Genomic DNA, 25,302 nt, shown 5'->3' with positions numbered 1-25,302 from the left:
ATTTTTAATGCGTTTCCGTAAAAAAATATTAAAATTTGTGTAAACATTTTTTTTTCTCAAACAGATCCATTAAAACCAACTTGTAAACATTGATGGTTCTCGTATATGAGTGGCGAATGCGATGGCGAGGAACATGTTATATCAAGTTGTTTGTTTCTATGTGTGTCGCGTGTAAACACACGTGTTCACGGGAATGCACTATTTTTCTTTTCATCGCGTCCTTCGCATCGCGTGTGTCGTGCTGTTGTGATTCCTTCCTCAGGCGGCTCGCACAGGCTTACAACTTAGCCAGGGTGCATAGTCGCAAACTACGTGGATGATAATAGCAAGTAATTGCAATGTGAGCACAGACGACATTAGACGCTGTGCGTTTTGGTCTGGGTTCACTCAAGTACATCACAATTCCTACAATCGGCGAGGTAGTACTGACGTTAAATGTAGTATTGTTTGTTTGTTTGTTTGTTTGTTTGTTTGTTTATCGTCTTTATTGCTGGTACAAAAATTGAAATTCACGTAGAACCTGTGACCTGCCAATGATCAGGCTGATGACAAATTGTCTAAAATTGATTGGAGACATTTCCCATCATCCTAATATGTAATTCCTTGGTTTCCAAATTTTCATATTAAATAATAATAAAATTATATGTTAGAAAGGTTAGAGTAAAACATTTCTCTGAAAATGTGCACACTATTTTAAAAATAGCGTTTAGTCAACAACAGTAAATATATTTATCGGATTAAAATGATTAATGATATTATATTTTTGTGTTGAAAGAGTGTGTATTAAAAATATATATACTGAAAAATCTTTTATCAAACTCAGACTCCATTTTATGAAAACCATTTACTGTTTCTTATGGCCCCGATGTATATACCTTAGGGTGCGGCTACACGGGACTCTGCTTGCGGTTACACACAGTCTGTACATTTAAAGTTCGAGGCCATTTCTCGTTCAACCTAAACACGTTAGCAAAGTGGTTTAGAAAAAAAATATCTTCTACATAAGCGCCGCTGACTAGCTGTTGAAAGAATGTGTAAACGATCCTTCGCGAAAAACGCAAGATGCAGAATGTTACTGCCACACGTTCGTGACATATTTTCCCGACTACAACGAAGAAGATCAACAGCTAAATATTTTGTTGTTTTAAAATTGATACTGATGGTATTTCTCCAACAGAGGTACAATTTATCAAATAAATAGGATCTACAACAGATCCATTAGATGACAGTATGTATACGCTCGATTTTGAAGTAGATAACACCTTATACCAATTGCCGTGAAACCGTACACTTTCGCGTTTGTAAACATGTTTGCATAAACCTGTTCACCTAAAGTAGTTCGGCGTTCCGTGTAGCCGCGCCCTCAGTCATTCATGTAAATCAGTAAAGGAAATTAAAACATGTTAGTGAATTCAAATCGGGCATACGATGTTGCAGGTATCTAGGAAGGGTGATTTCGTAGCAATAGATAAAGACTTCCAATTCTTAAACATAACACTTTGAAGTGATTCTTTATAACGTAAAGTTAAAAAAAGTAATTTTATTTGGAAATATATATGTAGGGTTTTGTCGTGATTTAGAAAGACCCCCCCCCCTTAGAAATTACTGTTCCTAACGAGAACCTAGCAAGAATTTTTAGAAATTTAAATATTTTCTTTCACAATTTCATCACTTCGATTATGTGTATCAAAAATTTATATATTAACTATCTTTCTTGTCTTGGGCACACCCACCTAAACGAATATTTGATACACAAATAAGCGACTTTTGACCTATTGTATAAACTACGCAAGAACGTAAAATTGCAAGACGCAAAATGTCCAGCTAATATTTTTCATCAGAGTACTAGTTTATAAACTACGCAAGGCACAATAACGAAACGCTAAAAAAAAATCCACTTCCAACTTTCTTCGTATCCGACGGCTATATTGGAAGAAAAGTGTTTAGAAAACGCGGACTTTTGAGCATAGAAGCCTACGATATTTTGTTCAATATATAGATAACGTTATCACTTGTTAAACTTACACACAGTGAAAAAAAAAGTATTTAAAAATTAATTATTGACAATTTCATTATATATATATGTATTATTAAGATAATCCATTGGCGGAAATTGTTTTCTACTGTTTTGTTATTTTACGTTAGGGTTATTAACCACTTGCACCTTGCGTGCATTATATACAACTGTGATTTTCTTGCATTGGTTACTTGTTGCGAATGTTGCGACGTTGCGTACGCAGAAAAGTATTTTCTGTACTTTTACAAAATATTCCTGTGGAAATTATTTGTCAAGAACTAGTTTCTTAAACTACAAGAAATATATTGTAAATTTGTACAACACTTGTCTAGGGTTATTGGGGCATATATGAAATACGTATTTGGAGAAAACACTGAGTATTTCTTACCAAATTTGCGCATAATTTTATATTTTAATTAATGTTTCATGCCAACATAAGTTTTTTAAACCACGGAAAAGATAATAGAATATTCAAGGATTAAATTATTTTTTTTGTATAATGTAAAATAATGTGCGCAGTTAATACTGGAAAGCTAATCAGGGAACGGTTTGCAAGTAACTAACTATTGGAGGTACTGGGTCAAAACAAAGGTAAGGATCCAAACCCAGTATTACAGCGAACATTATTTTGTAGTGATACTGTTGTTTTCATGTAAATGTACAAAAGTACAAATATCCGTAATTTTACATGGATATTTTTGTTCCATTTACAAAAAATTTTACAGTGTAGTTTATAAACCCGGCGTTACTGCGGAAGCGCGCGTGATGCGCGCCCTTTCTGCCCTGGCTTTCTCTCCGGCGCGCGGATCGCAAATCCCCCGCAACGAAGCGGCTGCGGCCCTTAATTTGAGTCGCTGGGGCGTGGCCCGTCGGACTGCCGTCGCACTAGAGATCACAAACCGCCCGCAAACACCCTCCCCCGCCCCTCTTGCCAACCGCGTCCCGCGGTACTTTTCCCCAGGACTGTGATGAGTTGCTGGTGAGAGCTGGTGAGGTGCTGGTTGGTGAGAGCTGGTGAAACCTGGTAAGATACTGGTGAGAGCTGTTAAATTTATAGTCTAGTTAAAGTTTTTTTTTTTTTTGCAATTTTTAAAATAATTTTATTTTCCTTTTTTTAATTTGCGCTTCCCAAGGCACACTTGCTAAATATTTCCACTTCGGTTGTTTTCGGAACGAACCGAGTGTCCCCGAAGACATTCCAGAACAGACGAGCAGCGGCAGAGTGTGCTGCGGTGCGAACTATCGGCGGCCCGGGGACTTGTATTGTGCCGGCTACGAGGGCGGAGGTCCAGCAGTCTGCGGCGGTCGACGACGGCGAGGAACTCACACCACGAGTTACGAGGGACGCCTCTGGACGCTTGCGTCGTGGAGTGAAGCAAGGTTCAAGACGCGTACATAGATTAAAGTCGTTGGACACGGAAAATAAGCAAATTCGGAAGGGCGGGTTTAAGTTTGATGAAGTATGCTGTTGCTTCGAATGGGTCAGTTACAAGATTTTACAAGTGTAGATTAGTTCCCGAATTTTGCTACAGATCTATATATTGATAGCGAACATTTATAAATAGGTTGTCTTGCAAATGGAGAAAGGTTTGAGCGATTATACTAAATTATGTTTTCCGCCTTTACAATCTGATACAAAGTGGAAACAGTTAAATGTGCAGGCAGTGTAATTCCGTGCTTATGAAAATATTGTGTGCACAAACGGCAAATTTAAAGTCTACGAATTAAATTAACTATTAAATACTAATTTTACGTTAAACCATAGTTGCCCAAGCGTGCTAATAATTATTGAGTTGAACTTTCATGATGAACAGAAAAGGCCATATGAACTTTTATGTAGGAGCGCACCATTAAAATTGTAATATTTTAGATAATGTGTTAGATTACCATTTTTTATTCACCTGCTGATGAAGTAAGAAGTTTTATTTTTACGTATCGTATTGGTATTAACTTGTGATTTTCTTAACTTTATTGTGTGATTTTAAGGCATGTAATGTATTTACAATATTTTTATTATTATTTGAATGTTATATAAGTAAATGGTGGTTATGAAGCATACGGACTTGAGAAAAGGTTTAGCATCTGTATAAAGTGGCATTGTAAAGTATCAAGCAACAGCCATGGTCGGTTTCACGATTGTAATTGAATTAAATAAACTGCAGAAAGTTAGCTTACAGTTTAGACTAAATGTTGTTTAACTATCACTACCCATTAGATGCTTTTCTATAAGATTTTGATGATGATAACGTGTTGGATAAATGTCTGTAAACTCACATTGCATGCTCAAGAGGGTGGGGACTCAGGCTTCGGGGAAGCGAGTGTAGACAGCTTGTTTCGGACATCTGTGTGATTGACCCTTTTGGTAGCGTGCGTGTGGAGAATTTTTGTCAGCTTGACCGTGGAAGTATGTCAAGGTCAATAGACCGACAGAGAAAATCTAGGCGGGGATCCATTCACTTCAAAGATCAGCACGTAGTACTTATAATTTTCTTACAGGTTTCAAACTGTTCGCTATGGATAGAACCATCTTTGCAAGCGACAGTTGGGGTACCTAATGGAAACAGATTGTACCGATGTGTGCGCACAAGGTCGTAAATCCACTGCCAACCACTTATGATTGATCAGTATCCCGCCATTCTAACTAACTTAATCGAATATGATTATATATATATTTTTTACATTTTTTTAATAGTAAGTAGTTTAGTAGCTACAGGCGAAAGCTGTGTTTATAAATAATTTACAATTATTGTAGATCATTTGAGTATATGAAAGGTTGAATTAAGTAGTCTCATCGAAATAAGAATGGGGTGGGAGTGGTTTTTGGTTTTAAAAATTAAAACGGCTCAGCAAAAATCGTGACAGAGGTTCCTCTAAGCTTTTTTTTGGTAAAAACCATTATGTTAATTATTTAAGTAGTTAGTCATCAACTTGTCCTTCCTTTAAACTTAAATCATAACTGAAGCCAATGCTACAATTCTTCGTTATAAAACAATATGTTAGTTTTGAAAAAAAAAATTAAACTTCACATTTTGTAGTTGTAAACGTCAAATATTTATAAAATCAATTGGTTTGTAACTTGTTTGGACAATATAACGTTTGACGAAATTACCAGTGTTATTACAAGCAGCTATCAAACTAAAGGAGCATATAATTTTTTTTTAAAATATCATCAAATATTTGTTTATAAAACAGTGTAATTTTTCAATTTACGTATATATTAAATAAATCATTAAATATCTTGCCACTTACTTAATATATATATATATATATTTTTTTTCACGGTTATAAGTTTTCTTTCACTCAAAGAAATTAAAATTAGAAAAGTATTTTAATTTTAGCTTTTATAAAAGTTTAACAAAAAAATCATTTTAAAAAAGGAGAATTTTATCGCAAAGAAAAATAATTTCAGAGTTAGCTATTTTTTGGAGCGCCGTCTTCTGAATCCAAACCTAAAATGCCGTGCGGAAGATTGTGTACGCCTTCTGTGATTTTTAACTCAGTTCCAACCATTTGTATTCTTCCCGCGGTTTAATTCCCAGCGCAGCTTGGCTCCGGGATTATTCCTTTGGTTTGGCGGGGTTGGCAGACTTGTCGCCGCGACGGACTCGCTCAGCTCCCTCACCCCTCGTGCGGCCCGGCGGTAATTAAACTCCTGTTTTGATTCCAGGAGCTGGGCTTGTAGGATTGAAGTCGCCCGCGCAGCCACGGGCGGGGAAGGGCAGCGTCGAGACAGGGCGGCAACGTGCTGGCGACATTAGCGCGGCGGGAGTTCCCCACCGGAGGAGACTGGCTTGCTAAAGTGTGGCAGCCCTGCGGCGCCCTTCGCCCCGCGCTAGACGGAGACGGCGCGCGGGAGATTAGATTTCCTCCTTTTGCGTTCTGAGGCTATGCGCCCGAATATCCGCTTCCTGATTACATGAATAGCTTAGGCAGGGGAATGGAGACAGATAAAAAAAGAGAGTAAGAAAAAACTTTATTTCTTTCTCTCTCTCCCCGCCGGATATGAATATTGAAGGAATACACACGGCAGAGGGAACCTAGGCAAAAATGAGTTTTAAAAAACAAGTTTATTTTTTCCCACATTTGCGAAAAGGAATTTTTTAAAGCATCTGGGACTTAAAAAATACCTTCGTGGCTGGCAGTATATGTGTCTATATCTGTGAGTGTGTGTGATAAGCAACCCTTATCGGTTCAAGCATAAATAGTGTGCTATTATCCCAATGATAGTACGTTAAAACTGCTTACTTAATTTTTTTTTTTACATTTTAGGTGTTTCCTTTCAAATATTGTGTAAATAAAAACGATTTTTTAATAGTGTTAGCGGGAGGGGGACTATTAAAATTCCATAATTTAACTGAGAACATAGCATACATAGCTTAAATAATTTAGTAGCTGTACCAGTATTTTTTTTCTGATAAATGTTTCAAATAAGTGCTTTTATACGTAAATTTAATTTGAAATTCTGATTGTGTAAAAACGGTACAACACGTGTTGGCAAAGATGCTACTTAAAATTTTCTCATATTCGATGCAACAAAAATATTTTGAATGTTTATAACTTAATGCATCTAGCATTGAATGTCATTTCGAATTTTATATCATGGCTACTACGGTAATTGTGCAATTATTTTTTAATCTTCAAACACTATTTTTTTATCCCTTGCATTAATACGTGGTCGTATTAATTTATTTTGGACCAATGTTTAAGGTCACATTAAGAATATTATTAATAAATTTCGACGAATTTGATACTAACAAAGTATTATTTTTTTTGAAATTTCAAACACTGTTTTAACAGTAGGTAATAGTTAATTTAATCAAATATTATGTTTCAGCCAAAGGTTTTTGATAAAGTTTAGGCATTTTACAATAAATTATAATGGATTAGATAATATATATTTTATATAAAAAGTTGTGACATTTGGTATTTTTACCTTTGATATTTCCACCCCATGTAGTAATGGTTTGTATTTTAAAAAAATTATTTCAGACATAAGTTTTAGGTAAAAATTATAAGATTTAAAAACAATTTGAACGGATTTGTTAGTGTACCTACTAAGCGAGTTATGATTTTTTTAAACTTTACCCCTTACCTTTTCAACCCCTTGTAGCAATGTTTCGTCTTATTAAAAATTGTTCAAGAGAAAAGTTTTAGAAAAAATTATAAGAATAATACATAATTTGTACGAATTAGATTATGTTTCTACAAAGGGAGGGGTGATTTTTTTTGTCTTCCAACCCTGTTTTTTCAACTCCTTGCTAGAAGAAAAATGTAGATAGTAATTTAAGGTTTCACAATATAACAGAGCGGATTCAACAATTTACATGGTTCGTAAATTATTATTATTTTTAATTATCCCCCTTATTTTTAACTGTTTGTAACTGTGGTACGTTTGATCAAGATTTTTTTCAGACAAAAGTGTTATTAAAAATTTTAATGTACATTCCGAACGGATTTAATAGTGTACTTTCTAAGGGAGTTATGAATTTTTCTTATATTCTACACCTTATTTTTTCAACCCCTTACAGAAATTGTCCTTTTAGTCAGAAAATATTTCAGACAAAAGTTTTAGATAAAAAGATTATAAGATTATTACTTAATCTTTACGAATTCAATGTTGCGCCTACGAAGGAAGTTTTTTTGTCCTTCAACCCTTATTTTTCCAACCCCTTTCAGTTATGGTTGGTCGTATCAAAAACTTATCTAGACACAAGATTTGGTATTACTCATACGAGTTATATTACGTTCAAACATATGTGATATTTTCCCTATATGGGAGTTATAGCAATTTTTCTGTTTTTATCAAAAACCTTCCCCATTTCTTCCCCCGTTCGTCAGCTATTGCCCATTTAAGAAATCGACTGAGATTTTTCCAGTGTGTATCAGTTTGGAAGTGATTTGAGAAAAACTGCGACAGTTATCGTGCCCACAAAATTGTGATATATATATATATATATATATATATATATATATATATATACATGGGCGCAAATCTGTAGGATTTCCAGGGGGGGCCCGTGAATTCTGTGGTTTAAGAATTTTGCGCTAGAGGTCAACCGAAACAAGTCTTCTCTGGATGATAAGCTCGTATGTTATAAACTTTATTTTTACGTAAGTGATATTAACAATAAAGCTAAGCAACATATGTTTTAGTAATTATTAATTAATGACTATAAGAAATGATCTCTCAAACATGTTTGAATAATTTGTTAACCTAAATACATAAAATATCCATGAAAAAATCTATTAAAATAATATACGTGAATATAACGCTGTCCGTCCGTCTGTCTGTCCGTCTGCCACCAGGCTGTATCTCATGAACCGTGATAGTTAGTTATAAATACTAAAAACATAGTAAAATAAATAATTAAGGAGGCTCCCATGCAACCAACGTGATTTATTTGTTCGTTTTTGCTCGATATTGAAAACGGCAACAGGTAGACGCTTGAAATATTCACAGAATATTTAGTTATATATTCACTTTAAAATAAATGATTAAATTAAAATAAAACAAATATTTAAGGGGGCTCCCATACAACAAACGTGAAAACAGAATAAAATTTCACAAATGATGTATTTCTGTTGCCGCTATAACAAGAAATTCTAAAACAGAATAAAATAAATATTTAAGTGGGGCTCCCAAACCCATACAACAGACATGATTTCTTTTTGCCGTTTTTATAGATAATGGTACGGAACCCTTCGTGCGCGAGTTCGACTCGCACTTTGTCGGGTTTGTTATGCCACATCACATAATTTCTGCGATTCAAATGCTGTTCGTGAAATTATTTGTTCACAGTTTTTGATGCGCCCTAAAAACCCAAATCTCCAAAGCTAATAAACGGATCAACACCAAATGAACGATCGAATCATATTAAAACCCTTAAAGACTTTTTTATTTAGTAAAGGCATCAACCAGGTAAAAAAGAAAAAAAAACTTAATGACACAAATGAAAAATCTCGGAGATAGAACTATGAAATTTATCCTACAGCTAATTGAACCACATACATTTCTCGGCTTATTTTTAGTATAATCAGTATTTTGGCAGTGAATATTATTTAGTTAAAATATACCGCTTGATTAGTTATTAAAGAGACGCGTTTGCTTCCTTATTAACTTAAATACGGATGTGTAACGTTTAAAGACTTCTTTCTCAATCTTACTTCTGTTTACTCGTGCAGTGTTGCAGTTATCAAATAAAAAATGTAATAAAGTGATTATCAGCCATGAATTGTGAAAATTATCGTTTGATAATAAAAGGGGAGTGATTTTAAATTCCATATTGACGAGGAAAAAAATTATTCCCTGTATATTCACACGTAACGTACAGAGCAGCTAGCCTTACAGAATGGAGTTGAGCTAAAAAAATTCCAGAAAATGGTGTATAAGTTTCAGTTCGTAAATAAACTAAATTCTGCTATAATTACCGTTAAAGTATTAAATTGTTTATTTACTGGAAAAAATAACGTTACATAATCACTTAAATAAAATATATTACCTAAATAATAGTCACTACTTATAAAACAATCAAGATTACCAGGTGAGAATCAGATTCTGTTTTCCGTTCCTTCCGCGTCACGAAATTATCCATGTTGATGTTTGCCAAGAAAGCAGAAGACTGGCGCACACGAGAGCAAAACCACTTTAAAAACAGACTACCTGAAACCTATAATACTGTCGTTTCAGAGGAGTGTGGATAACAATGGGGAGGAAATGCTAACGGAACCCTACCCTAGCTTCGTCTTTTGGAATGAACGGTTTCTAGGAATTAAGTGTTTCAAAGTTCTCACTGGAAAACTCCATACCATGGCTTTCGCAGAAGGGGTAGGGGAAAATAACTACGGAACTCGAAGGTAGGAATGTAAAGCATGTCAAAGTGTCTGTCGTCGTTGTAAATAATAATCTGATATATATGTTGTGTACACCATTAACTTTAAAATCACGAAGTGGGCCCCCCCAAGGAGGGGCCCATTAATTCCAGGGGGGCCCGGGCCCCCCTGGCCCCCCCGGGATCTACGCCCATGTATGTATATATATATATATATATATATATATATATATATATATATATATATATACACATACATACATTTGAGTTGATGGTTTTGGGGTCTATGGACCTGAAATGAAAAACTATATAGGCCTAACCTTTTTACCGAAAGTCGCACCATGGTAACGGCTAAACTAGGTGGGATTTCTTTGTAATCTACCTAATAGCCAAAAAATATATATGTGGTGTCTATAGCATGTAGTACATAAACAAGGCAATGTTTTAGTAATTTAATATCAAAATTTAATAAAAGTAACTACTGAACATAACATAACTGCGTTAGATATCCTAATAAACCTTTTTTTAATGTCTGATGTCAGAATCCTCGAAGAACTCTGTAATGTATCTCAGAAAAATTCGAAGTTCATTCTCGCATATAATGGAAATATTTGTTCTTTTAGCGTAATGTATGCTTAGATGTGTCAAAAAATATTAGACGCGGGCTTATTGGTTAGTATGTAGATATATTTCCTTGTAGTTCATATGAAAAATAAATTGATGTGTCACCTATAGAATATTATACGGGAAATGTTTTTGAGGAAGTATTTTGTAATAATATCACTAATAAAATATATTTGTTGTTAGATAAATATAACATCAATTAACACACTTTTATTTGTTGTGACATGACTATTTGCTTCCTAAACGTAATGTTAGCATTTATTATCAAATTATTGTTTCTCAATCTTCAAACGTATCTCAAGAGCTGTTGCCATAGAGTGTGTGTTTAAGACCCATTGTGTGACATTTTGTGCAAAAATTTATGGTAAGCTCTAATCCCTCTTATATTTCGTTTATAAATTTGGACCTATTAAAATTAGAGTAATTACCTATCATATTATATTACTCATACAAGAAATGTATTTTTTGCCTGTATGTTAGTAATTATGTGTGTCAGTGCACACATTTCCACACATTTTCACCACTTTCCCAGTCGTATAATTTGGTTACATAATGCGTCCATTTTAATTTTTAATTTCTGGCAAAGATACAGTTTTTCCATTTGCATATTAACTGGGTCTGATAGGATTTACTAATCGTAAAGTACTTGATACTTGTTCTTTCTTTTGTATCATTAATATTACACGTTTGAAACAAGTTATGAAATCGACAAAAGTTACATGTATCCGATTATTTAAAAAGAATGTAGGGGGATAATTTGATTGGTTGTGAATTGGTGTTCGCAAAATAGCGACAAATCACAAACATTGTGCGCCAATTTAGCTCCGTGTACGCCTTCATGTTCACTGCGAAAACAATGTTATTGCTTGGGGGAAACAGTGAGAAATTTCTTTCGCTGTTCGCGAATGAAAAATAACGATAAAAAAAACTCTCCCCGCCACTTGGGACTATTGAGTTACCGCTGTAACACAGCGCTGTAAATCGGGTTGCGAATAAGAGAAAAACGGGGAAGGGGGTTGACTTCAGGACAGTAATTCGATGCAGTGTGCAAGAGAGATATTGAACACTACGTGAAATTGACGACAGTATTATTCCGGACTCCGAGTTCATAAACGAGTTAAAAAAATCTGAACTATTTTTTGTTCCACCTCGCCCCGCCCCCCTTCACCCAATACAAAAAACAGTCAAACATTCCACGTATGCATCAATCGGCAGATTCGCGCTTCAAAAAGGTACATGGTATGTTTCATGTAACTTGTGCTTATTTCCCAACCGTCACTTGCAAAGCATCACTGATGTTTGTGAACGAACACTGACAACCAAATAGAGTTGTTTATATACACTTTTGACAAGGAAAAAAAAACAGTACTTTTAAGATCCATCAAAATTGACATATAATGAAGCAACAAAATCATTGAGGTAAAGTGACAAATTAACATATCGTCGGTATACTGCCAAAAGTGACCAAGTCAAAAATGTTAGTTTGTAGGAAATGGCAAATAAAGAAGATAAACCTTTCAAAAAATACGGCGTGACAATTTCTTTGGATTTAACTAATTATTTATCCTATACAGTTTATCACAAGATCTATAAGCTGCGCGCACCTGTGGTTCCGTACCTACTTCCTTAAGGGCTGAATCTGGAAATACACCAGAGGTGGATCTTTTTTACATGGTAGTGAAGCTCCCATGGGCCCCAATGGACCTGGAATATTTACGTTATTCAGACGCAGCAAGTTCTGAAGGCCAACGGCTACGCACAGAGGTTGAGGAACCCATCCCAACATGCTACGCCACCGGAGAACCTCCAGCCACCGAATACCCCAGGACACCACCAGTGCAAGCCCCCCCACTGTGGGCCCGGTAAATACCGACACGGCCCATACCTTTCACATCACTGGGACCCCTCGGTCACCCAGATGCTCGTGATCCAGCCGAGGTTACCCGCCTCTGCTAGCTTTGCAGGCTATTACCCGAGCATTAAAGTAGCTCACGACTGCCACTCGTCATCAGAGCGGGGACTCCTCTGAGTGTGCTCCAAGCGATAGGAGCACCACTGCCACCACGAGTCCATCTCCATAATCTGATCCAGGGCCGTTTAAGAAAACCTCAGCGGGGATCTGTCTCATCAAAGGATCAGTCCCATGGTACCCTTCACATTCAGGTATAGTGCGTTCCCGGCACCGCCTACAGTCCCAGCGACCGCCGCCCTCAGCCGCATATATATCCTCGGTTACTCACCTCAGACTCTCCCCCGCCACCGGGTTACAGCCTCGTAAGGCCCGGGTTGCGCCTGACCACGGCGACCCTCAGGCCTCTCAGCGGCCCTTCGCTATTCCATGCACACCTTAGGTTCTTCACAGCGAACCTGGTGTCTTGAGACACCACCTAGGGTTTGGGGGTCCAAACCCCCCGATAGATTTTCGGCAGGTCAGGGCGCAGCCACCCCTCCACAGCCTACTTATCTACTAGAATTCCCGTTTCGACACACCGAGGAAGTCAGAGGAGTGGGCACTCCCGGCAGAGCCCTATTTGTATATCAACACTGGCGCCACGAGAAGGCTATGGGTTGCAGTAAGCGGGAGAGGCTATGTATTCGCATCGCACGCCCGTTTCGGTAACCTGGCGAGAGCATCACTCAGATACTAGAGCCGGCTACAGCTCCGACACTTCGTAGGTCAGCAATCATTCCCCCCAGGTTATGGAGCACAGTCTCTCTTCTTTTTGTCAACTTCCAATGATGCATACTACCCATGAAGTTCCTGAGGTATAGCCTTGGCAGCACATAGCTTCAAGAGATATTTTTCCTTTGCCTCAGAAATCGATAGTTTTGTTGGGTACAAAAAGAAAGTACCTTTGGCATGTGAACAGGTCGACCACGTCCAGCAGTTTGAATGGATTTGGATCACTGTAGTTATATTAGAATAGTATTAGCCCTCGTTTGTCTTTTTCGTAGCGCAGAACTAGATTTTCAGCTAATTCACTCTTTTCTCTTCATTGTCGATGGTTCTGTTTTTAATTACATTTACTGCAACATCCCTCAAATTGATCATGTCAGAATGCAATAATTCTGTAACAATGTACTTGCCACTTGTTTTATTTTTTCCCCTCGTTGTACTAGCCAATCGAAACACATTTAGCAAGTCATTCATTGTTTTACATTCTTCCTTGCTCTCTCTATTGCACTATGCATGGAATCAGCCTCCTTGTAGGAATGTCCTTTCTCCATAAAATTGTGCTCAACTATCTGTAAGTATTTTGTACAACATACAGAAAAACAAAGAAATGAACTGGTTCCTATTCTGGCCACTACACATGTCTGAGAACAGTAACATTTCAGTCACTTTGTCAGGTAATTGTTTTATCCACTGAAGTAGTGCAGTACCAATTTCACAACTTCCCCTTTGACCATTTAGCTCACACCATGAAAGCAGTATGACTTGTGAGGCTCAGCTGCCTCGTATACTGTAAGATTGTAAACAGAAATTTTCCTGCTTTAGTACATTACTGAGTTATTGGATGCAGGAATTTGCAAAACACTTTGCAGATCGAATGTCACACTTACAAAGGTTTTTTCATTGTTTGCACTCTGTTTATGCACTTGTTTAGCACTGTTTGCTTAATCTCTTCTCTTTAGGTGTGCTTCAAATTCTGTTTTCATTTTGTCTGACGAATTGTTGCACATTATGCACTGATCTTTCTTTGGCTTGAAGAATGAGAGATTGTAGTTTTCGCAAAATATAAGTCTGTATGTTATATGAGAAACAACTGGTTCTTCTATTTTAGTTTCTTCTGCCTTTTGTCTACACTGTTCAACACACAATTCGTACATTTTCCTTATGTAAAGTAGCGGATCAAGATACTCCCATTTCGTAGACTTTCGACAGTAGTGCTATTCCATTTTCGGGGAGCTTTCAATGTGCCATTTTACTGTTTCCATTACTTCTGGTTTTGTTTTATTTTGTGGTTCATGACGGCCACGCTTAAACACGCCAATTTCACTTACTCCTGATAATGCAGTTTCAAGTGGGGCATGGCTGACGCAAAGTGTTTTAAAAAGGACTCCTTGCAGACACGACATTTCTCATTCTTGAGAACATAACTCGCCGTCTTTCATTCTCTTTTTTGCTAGTTGTACTATTAAAAATGCTCTTTTCATTATGATTCAACGTGTTATAATTTAAGTATCATGATTTGTAACGACCACTCAAGCCACAGCTTAAGACAACAAATGCCACATAAATATCAGTGTACCAACTGTGAAAACATAACCCCATAATACAGAAACAATGACCAAGTCACTCTGGCCAATCTTTAAAACAGCATATTTTACAAGAAAAACTGACCAAGTAACTTGGTCATTTTTGCTTTTCTTTATATTCTTTACCATATGACACACAAAACTAAGTAGACTTAAACCTTTTTTTGCTGTACACATTTCTCAAATTTTTTTAAGTTCGTCAGTTTGGTGACACGGATTGTTGCTACAAACAGTTCCTATTCGACTTGGGTACTTTTTCCTGTTGAATATATGAACTTTTTCAGCAAGTTGGTCAATTTATCTCATTTCATCTCATTTTTGACTTGGTCACTTTTGGCAGTATGCCGACGATATACGAGTATGCTGTTAAAGCAATTAAAATGAATAATAGGAGGTTACTTTTTAACAATTACATGCATTTCGTTTCGTGTCTACCTGCACAAATAAATTAAAACTTGAATAGCGTTCTCATTGAATCAATGCTATTTCTGACACGCCACGAAGGACAAAGACATTACAAAATAATTTTAAAAAAATCCAATTACATGCAATTCGGCCCGATGGAAGATGTGGAATCAGGCAATGGACAATAGACGGTTTATTTGTGTGCAGGTGTGGAGTTCGTGCTGGATGACGTAGAATATAACGCGAATCTTGCAGGTTTCTGTAATCGTCAGTAATGCAAGTAAGTATCTCCGGAGGAAAGTAAAGTAATCCCAAATCATAACTCACGGCATGGCGGCCGCATGTGCAGCGTGCTTGTTGAGATTGTAACAGCGCCCAGGCGTGGCTGGTGCGACGTGTTTTCCAGTGGCCGGCGGCCAGGTTTATAACGGGGGTGGGACACGCCCAAACTCCCTCCCCCTTCCCTTTACCCGTCGCCATAGAAAAAAACCATGGCCCATTTTTTTTTCATGACACGCCACGGAAGGCTCAGATGCACCGGCGTATTCTCCCCTCCTCTCGCCCAAAGCATCGAACATCCCTTGTGCCGGGAATGTTGATTGTGGAAGGTGCTACAACGTGTATATCACCGCTGCAGCTGTTCTCGCCTCGCGCTACGAATTATGTCACCCCTTACTCTCTCCCTCTGCTCACACCTCGTACCCATTTATACCCACCCCCTTGTCCAACCCCTCCCGTCATGCGGGTGCTCCGGTGAGGGGGACGGGGTAAAGGATTTGCATACGAATGACGAGTCGCTGGACCCTTCCTCCCCCCTTCACATTTCAGTTACTCGTGTTGGATTCACACCAGGGGGAGTGTCGAAGTTACGCGCGCGCGATATCCAGATGAAAAGTGTGTGCGCTGTCTCTCTCTGTGCGTGTCCCCGAGGCCTGTCTCGAGTGCAAGGGCGCAGCTGCGCACGATGGCCGCGTTGCGCGCATGCGCACGACGGCACGTGACGCTGTAATAACTCACCCTCCTCCTCCTCCTCCCTGAGCGGCCGTCCGTCACTCGGACTAAGCGGCGGGCCATCACCCCCCTCCCCGCACCCTCCGGCAACCCAAGGGTTCGTGCCATCCAAGCCCGGCCAGATTCTCGCGCCACCCGACTGCTGAGTCACGAATCGGTAACAACGTTTACTAACTTCGTTTATTATTTATTAATGTGTAACATTGTGGCTCTTGGTACACCGAATTTGGTGGGCGTAATTGCTTGAATGCAGAGGAAGTAAAGGATTGAAATTTGTAACAACCACGGTGTTGCCATCACAGAACCAAAGTACTAACGGTTTCATGAATTTTAACAAGAAGGGCAGTATTTTAATAAAATTCCTTGCCGTTAACCAGGTCCAAAGCAGAGGGTTTACTATTTTTCATGCCTTTTTATTTATCGTAGCAGTTTCATTATATATTTGAAATTTTCTGTCAGATAATCATATGACAAACGAATTTTTGCGGCGCGTGAGAAAACTTTGCGTGATTCACAAAAAGCATTGTCTTTGAAAACACAATTTGCGTACATATTTATCACCCTCGGCATTGTTTTTAAGAATTCTACGTTACTTTTCGTGTCCGAGTTTGGTATATAGTATAAGTGTATTTGCAACATGAGAACACTTGAATTTGCTCGTGAACGAGGTTAGATGTTGCACATTTGTTAATGGCGAAGCACCACATGACGTTTGTTTACGAACAATGACAATTACACGAGTTTTGGTTTCCAACCACTGTTGACAGAAAAACAGTTGCAGAAGGGTTCGTGAAACACTAGTACTTCTTTTTATAACCGAAAAACGTTAAGAAAGTCACGTGAGTCAAAACATTCCAGGTACTATTCGGTCAGAAATAAGGAAGGACCAAGAGTGAGATTAGCACTCGCATTATGTACCTACATAGTCACATCTACGTGCATGGTGGTGAGCGTATATATGTCAATTTACAACAAATCATACATAAAATTCAAGATAAACTAACCTATTTTTCTTACAAATGTCCAATATATGTGTACCTTTAGTTGTACAGCACACATCCAACCTAAAGTCCAATTTTACCCACACTTCAGTTAACTCGTCTGGACTAATGGAAGCAATGGTTTCTTCAATTATGTGTCTTAACTCTGGCAAATAATTAGGTAGCGTTGGAACGTAGACACGATATTTTATAAAGCCCCAGAGGAAAAATTCGCATGGCGCTATGTTAGGTGAACGTGGAGGCCAGTGAAAAAGAACTCTGTATTCTCAACCATTACGATATATCCAACGGTCAGGAACTTTGATGTCCAACCACTCTCGTACAAAGAGATTCCAATGGGGAACGCACATTGAATTGAAATTACAGATTCACACTTAGCAAATTGCAGAACAATAAACGATTTAAGCTCAGGAGTCGCCATTTTGAGTAGGTGGCGCTGAAAGCGAGAAAACAACAAAGTAGAACTCGCGCATGCACCTATCTAAAACTGTTAGAGTAACTCTTTAATTGTGACCTTGAACAAAAACTCGACAATACTTACAGTTGATATTATTAAAAATTATAACTGGAACATTCTTTTATGAACATACTACATTCATGGCGCACTTAAATTCACTAAATATTGTACTAAATTCTAATGGCTTTAGTTCCTAGAAAATTTATACACCCATTGCATAAGTAGGTGAGTTTACAAACCACGTAGTAAAAGTAAACCCGACAACTATAATAAATTGTCCAAATCACATTAGTAAAAAATTGTGTAATTTATGACTATGCGTTAGTAAATGCTATAGGGTTACACTGATAAAATTAAAAAATATATATATTTCTATGACACTTCTCCCACATATAAATTACAATGAAATATATGACAATAAATACATTATGAAGGAGTTCACCACAAATTCAAAAACATTTGGTATTGACACTTTAACAATGTACTATAACATTCCCTTGAGAAATTTCAATTGTCTTCAGGAAGCAGTCATTATATTTAGTCTTGTTTATACAGTGTAATTGGGCGAGTTCGCTAGCATATCGCGTTCATGTAGCGAGCGTCGTGTGTTCAATCTTTATCCATTGGGGATTTCTGAAGTTTATAAACATCCATTTGGATGCCACTGGGAGACGTAAACCATCCATTTTTTAAATATCCGTACGGTTCGGATCCTCAAACACTATTTAATTTGTTTTTCACAACTAATTTTATATATTACTTATTTATTATACATTTTCTAAGTCCAACATACAGGATCCAAAATATGCTGACACTATACAAATACAACATAAATATAGAAAAAATAAGGAAAATAAACTAAACTGTGAAGGGTAGAAGCGGATATCCAAGCAATCAACCATAATAGATTGAAATGTGAATAGAGTTAAAATAAAGTAACATAAAAGTAGTAGTAAAACACATATGATATAAAAAGTAGTTCACACAATTCACACTCAAATTATGAAAAACACTTCGATGTGCCAAATTGTATGTGATCGGTTAAACGGGTAGGAGTTTATCAACATCGTACATACCAACATCCATTAAATATATATCTTTATTAATATATGAAAACATGAATGCTGTGTCTAGTGCATTAAATTTTTAATCAGTTGCGAGTTATCAACTAGTGTTTCCCTCTCTGCTCCCTCTGTGTAGCCGACATTTAAATAACCTTTTAAACTATAGTTTCTCCGTTCAGTTGTAAACATAATTATTTTTAATGCAGTTCTACATTTCATTCGTATTTATTCTGCATAGATATAAAAAAAGAAACCGTGCTTAAAAAGGGATTACTTATTAAAAAATCTATTATTCCCCAACTTTTAGCGACTTCCATTAATTTATTTTAACCCTAGGCTTGTTAGCTCTGACGATAAAAATAGAAAGCGGATTCTGGTGTCGGTCTCTCTCCATCTCTTTCACTCTGATCTCTGTATTTTTTTTATTTCCATACGGCGACACGCACATTTAAATTAGAGTGCGCTGTTGCGCGATTAAAGTTAATGAAAGACACGGTTCGCGCGTTTACACGACCGCACGTTGGCGGGTTGCGGCGCCTGTGTCGCTCGTTGTTCGGCCTTTACACTGTTAAAAATTGCGACGAGAAGTGGTTACTTATTAAAGGCCTGTACGGGCTTTTATCAGGGCGAGTGAAGCGAGCCCTAACACTTCCCTACAACCTATACATTTTTGTGGTACACTTTACGAATAACTATTAAACCTCTAGATTTTTAATTGAACATAATAATTAAGTGTCATGTCTAGATGTGTTATTTAGCATTTTTTTGTAAATAAATATTTATTAAATACGAAACAGCGATGAGTAATTCTTTATTAAATAGAAAGTTCTCATACTAGCACCATCTATGTTATACATTATTAAATAGAATGTTATTTATTATACTACTAATGCTATCTGTTGAAAATTTTAGAATTAAAAGGGAATATCTATGTATAATGTTGTATTAATGTCATCTGTTAGAAATTACAGAATTAATAGGGCATATCCATGTGTAATACTTCTAAAATGTTTAGAAAGAAAATCGATGGACTTTTTAGATTAAAAATAAATAGTAAGTATTTGTGGACTTAAAAGAAACTACAAATTGAACAAAACAAGATATATAGAGGTACTGAATTAAAAAATTGTGAATGTGCTTGAAATATTTAATTTTATTGGAGCATTTAAGAAGAGTAACATTGATTATAAATAACTAGTAGGTAATTTTTTTAATTGTATCAATTCATAGGTATCTATTTAATATAGATATTATATATTAAAATCGGTAGTTAGATGTATATTTTTACTTACTTTAAATTTAATGAAATTTTAAACTTTGCATATACTATAACAAACATTAACAAAAAAGTTACATGTGATTACATTCGCGTTCTGAAAATGTTAACGAATTTTCCAATTCAATCTTTTCTCACACTGTGCAAATTAAAGTTTAAAATGATAGCTGTCAGGGTTAAATTTATTACTGAGTTTAAAAACAGCTGATATATTATAAAATTAAACTTAACTACGTATCGTGAAAATGACCGCGAGCTTACATGTATTATTACTATTATAAATATTACAATTTTATTATTTTTATTGTTAGAGTGAAATGCCACGAAAAACGTTAACTGGACGTAAAGAACGAGAACGTAACGGTTCTTTGATATGATGCAAGACAACGTTAGAAAAGAACTCGAGATGCTGAATTGTATTCTTATCGAGAAGATGCTCACTATTTTGAGTATGCCGTTAATTTTGAAAATGCCCAGCCAAATATGGAATTAAAATTTTCTAATTTATGTCATGGTAGATGGTTTGATTTACATATTGAAGATGATGGACTTTGTCCCAAATTTCAAGTTTAAAATAAAGCTAATATATTTACCATAGTCAATAATTTAGATCCTGGACCACAACCTGACGTTTAAAAATAATAACTTTTCTTGAAGAACAATTAATCGCTCAAGTTCAGCCGGTTATTAAAGTATATCAACGGATATGCGGTCAATTTGGATATAGTGGGCAAAAAAAGCTCGCGGGCCCTGACAAACCAATTATTTTATTGCTAGTAAATAATTTGGGGTGCATATTGAGAAGTAGCCGTATATGTTTACACATTCATACGGTTTTCATCCTATGAATAAAAATAATGTGAGCGAGTCATTTATTTTGTGATTCATTTCTTTTTCCTAGAAGGGAGAACTGCGAAGAAAGGTCATGAGAGGATGTTACGTACATTGGGTGAAACTGTTTGACTTTGGATGAGTAAATTTAAACGTGGCAGAACAAGCATCGAAGATGCACCACATCCTGGAACCTGTAAATCAGTTGTGACGACCAAACTCATCGATTCAGTCTATGATTTGCTTTTAGCCGACAGTCGAGTGAAAGTGCGCGAGTTTGCAGAGTCCACCGGCATCTAGACAGAGCGGGTTCATCATAAGTTAATTCACAGATTAATAAGTTCACTTAATTTGACTGGGACTCCCAATAATTATTTTTGTTAATTACAAATAGCTTAAAAAATCTGGTTTTAATTCTTTCTTCCTTGCGCCTGCTTAACTTATTTATATTGAAACACATATTTTGGAATCGGCTAAGATTTTTACACAGATCAAGTTATTCAGAACTACGAAGAACTCTTCGTTTGTTAGAGGCTTTTCCTTCGTTGACATTCGTATCTTTTACTGCACATTTTTAACAGCGTAAACAACTCCGCAACGCGACGTCGAGGCAGCTTAGCGGCTGCGTCGGTTGTTGTCGCTGATGGATCTCCCGTTCGTTATTTTTTTTTTTTTATCTGTGGTTTGTGGTGAAGGGTTGATATTGGTGGTAGAAAAGGGTGTAAAAAAAGGGGGAGGGGGGGGTGTAGGGCAACAGATCTCCTATCCCACTATTCACAGCTAGAAATTGCAGAAAGTTCCTCCCTTTTCAACCAAGGATGTTTCATTACGAGCACTGGCAATCAACATCCACGTAACACGTAACTATATCTTCGTAGAACTTACGTCTGCGTTCCGTTGTAACCAGAACAAAAAGGCTCTTTGAAGTTAGGAGAGTGGTTTTGATGGATACGTACTTAATAACAATTTTCTTAAATTATGATTATGGAGATCGACTCTAAATGAATGCACTTTATATCCCGACGTTGGCGCTTCAACCAACTACCTTACACAGGACGTTCTGGCCCTGAAGATCCTCTTTTTTTTCGGAGTACATCAGTTATAATGAGTCTCACGCTTACATTGCAGTACAGAGTAAATTGCAAACACTTTTGTTAGATTGATACTACCATTGTTTATTATTAAGATTTACATTTCTTTGATTCTATTATTTATTGATTTTCAGGAAAGAGAATCAACATTTCCTAAGATAAATTAGCAAAACGTGTAGTGAATGCCACTTTCTGGTAAACATTTTATCGCCTTTTGGTATTTAAATTTATCCATGTTATTCTTAAAGTTATCTTTTATTATTGTTAATTTGATGCTGGCTGATTATATATAATAGTCTAATCTTTATTACATTATTAGTCTTGACATTTAGTTTATTAATCTGGTAAATTTAGTTGTGAGATTTTGTCAGGTTTGCTACACGAGCGCGCGTATACCAGAACATTCTAAGAACTTTGATAGTTTAATTTGTAATTTTGGTTTAATTTTAAGTAATTGTTATTGTAGGCCTATAAGTGTTTAGTATTTTAAGCTTTTATTTTTTATAGGGCTTCGTAAAGCAGACATCCTGGGCTTGCATGCTATTGATTTGGTGTGTAGTAAAGTAAAGAAAACACGGACTATTTATTTTTTCGCACGACATTGTTGTGTGCGTGATGTGCCGCGAGGCAGCGTACAGTGCAGTCGCCGGCCGGGCGGGGTATAAGGCGACATAGCGCGCATAACGCTCGCAAAAAAACATGACGTGAACAGGGCGCTTGGACGATGTGCGAAAGAATTAACCGGTCTTGTAAGATCGTATGTTGGAACATGAATTGATTTGAAAGTGTAACTGTTTTCAAACAAAACAATAAAAAAGGCATAATTTAAGAGTGCGTGAGGGGTGCTGCACTACCAGGCAAATCGGCGATATGTTGATTTGAAATTCGCTGATAAAGTTCGTCGTGAGGGATCTGCAGTTGAACCCATCTTCGAGATACGTCCCTTGGTGTGCCAGGCAAGGCATCGCCGGGTTTTGCCTATGCGTTAAAATTGCGGGGAGCAATATTATAGCTGGCAGCATGGGCCGTTGCTGCACGGCTCTTTGCATCTTCAAGTTACCGCCCACTCCCTGTCAAACTTTCAGCAAGACGTTTCCCGAGGAAGCATTTATGTGTCGATGTTTAAGTTGATATACGTGCACTTACTTTTTGAGTGAAAATTTGGCTGTGGCAAAGGTTTATGGAGGTTTGAGGCCGTATCAAACTGCGGGACACGATTAGGACAATTTTTTCAATTGTTGAGTTTGTACTGGCCATGGCTGGAAAAATAATTCCAGCCCCTACCGATAAATATAAATGATAAACTTGGCTTGAACTATTAATAGACTTAGTAAAATACTAAGTATACAAATGTATAAATTTATTATTGTAGTTTTACATAATGTTATATTTTTATTTACTCTTTGGTATTATGCTTTTTTACTTCATCATATACAACATGTTTGCGAGTTCCGGGCGTGGTTCGCTAAAAAATAAATGTTGATTATATGAAATATAAATTTTTATTGGAATTAAATGCTAATAGTTAGTATAGTATTTTTTATTGCCATTTATTTTAGGATCTTCGAGTTGTAACAAATTGAAGATAATTGCAAAATATAAACTAAGCAACCTCGTGAGGATATTTTTATTGGTATAGTTTTGGATTTGCGCTCATATTAAAAGCACAAACAAAAGTAACTATGTATTTCATTTCTTTTTATGTACCAGCTTACATTCACTTGCGGGTCCTCTTTAAAGTTTGTTGTTTCTCTGCTATTGACCTTTTTCTTTGGGCTCATGATCTTGGAAATTATGAGAATTTATAACGATCGTGGTGAATTAAGAGAGTGTTGTTTAACTAATTTTATTTCATCATGTTTTGTTTGCCGCGTGTAAATGTGACTGCTCATAGCAAGTCGTGGGGACTATCACTGCATTCTGTCAACACAGGGGACAGTGACAAACGATCGTCGAAATTTAAGTTTCATGTTGGCTTAAAATTTTGTTTGAAAGAGTTCTTTTTTTGAAGCGAAACTTCTTTGCTGAGGGGGCTAAAATTTTCGAGCGTAACGAAAATTCCGATCACATGAGAGGAATAGTTACGTACGTGGAGGGGGGACCGGTAGAGCAGAGTGCGTCAGCAGCGACGTCACTCCAACACATGCACTAGCGGTCGAATGGGAAGACGTCATTTGGGGGGGGGGGGGAGAATAGGTACGTAGCGTAGCATACTATATGCTAGTTATAACGGCCGCAAGTGGGTGACTGCAGATGAGAGGTAGAAATGACGCAGCTGTAATGCTACGGAATTATAGTAACGCTGAATGTGTTAAACATATTTATTTTATTTAAATTATCCACAATTTATTTACTCCTGTGGAAAAGAGTTATTGATGTGCATTTAACTTTATATATATCATTAATTGTTATGTGAATAGTGGTATTAGAATAAAAATAATGGTTTTCTATCCATACATAATACGCAAGAAGATTCACTTCTGTCGCGCGTGGACTCTACGCACACATTTTTTTCAATGGTAAGACGTCCATAAAAGTAAAAAACCCAGGACCACCACTGCTGTGATATCATCCCAGACACAGATAGTGGCCTTTGCTTATAAGGAATGAGTTGATTTGGGCTATAACAATATCTCCTTGCCCAACACCCATTCCCGAAAACCCGACACCACTACCAATCAACACCACCAATACCTGATACTACAAACGCAGGTTTAAAGGTGGTTATTTGTGTGGGTTGCTCTTCGACTGTAACCTTGTTAACCGCGGAATTTTCATTTGACGTCGATTATTTTCGTAATATGGACTTACAAGAACCTCTGCATTGAAAACAGGTCTGGCAAAGTACAGAAATGCAGAACTCGCTCTACTTCCTAGCATCAGAATGAACTCCGCAAACTTGTTCACATACAAGTAGGTCGTTGTCTTTTAGACGATGGCTGCTTTCACATTTCAACTTCTGGCCGCATTGCACGTGAGGGTATCATTTTAATTGTGTAATGTTGTTATTGAGTTATTTTCCGTAACAGTGTCAAAACTATCCATGACCCAATGATACCGCAGCTCTCTCCAGATAATTGTGTGAATTTCGCAGACATCTGCCAATGTTTGTACATAGGCATATGTACCAAAACATTTTTTTCATCCACTTGCGAGTGCAATTTAAAATTGTGCTTTTTTTCTGGAAAAATAAAAACACGCGAAAATTTCAGTACTCGCCAGAGATGTTTAACATCTAACCTAGGTAACGAGCAAAATCACGTGTTGTATGTTGCAAATACACTTATAATACGAAACTTAGTCACGAAATGTAACTTAGAATTCTTTGAAATAATGCCCATCCTGATTAAAATACGAAAATTGTGTTTTAAACTAGATATCTGGACGCGAATCACACTTAGTTTCCAGACCAGCCTCTATAATTCGTTGCCGAAGC

General features: G+C 36.8%; 1 protein-coding gene across 1 annotated transcript in view; it reads left to right on the top strand.

Annotated features, from left to right (window-relative positions):
- The window catches only part of LOC134527100 (discoidin domain-containing receptor 2-like), a 787,573-nt gene that overhangs the window by 149,432 nt on the left and 612,839 nt on the right, over positions 1 to 25,302 (top strand). The window lies entirely within an intron of this gene.

Source organism: Bacillus rossius, chromosome 1 (genome assembly GCF_032445375.1).
Source record: "Bacillus rossius redtenbacheri isolate Brsri chromosome 1, Brsri_v3, whole genome shotgun sequence".
In the NCBI taxonomy this organism is placed as follows: domain Eukaryota; kingdom Metazoa; phylum Arthropoda; class Insecta; order Phasmatodea; family Bacillidae; genus Bacillus; species Bacillus rossius.
Note: the sequence above shows the minus strand (reverse complement) of the source record. Positions and strands in the feature narration are given on the sequence as shown.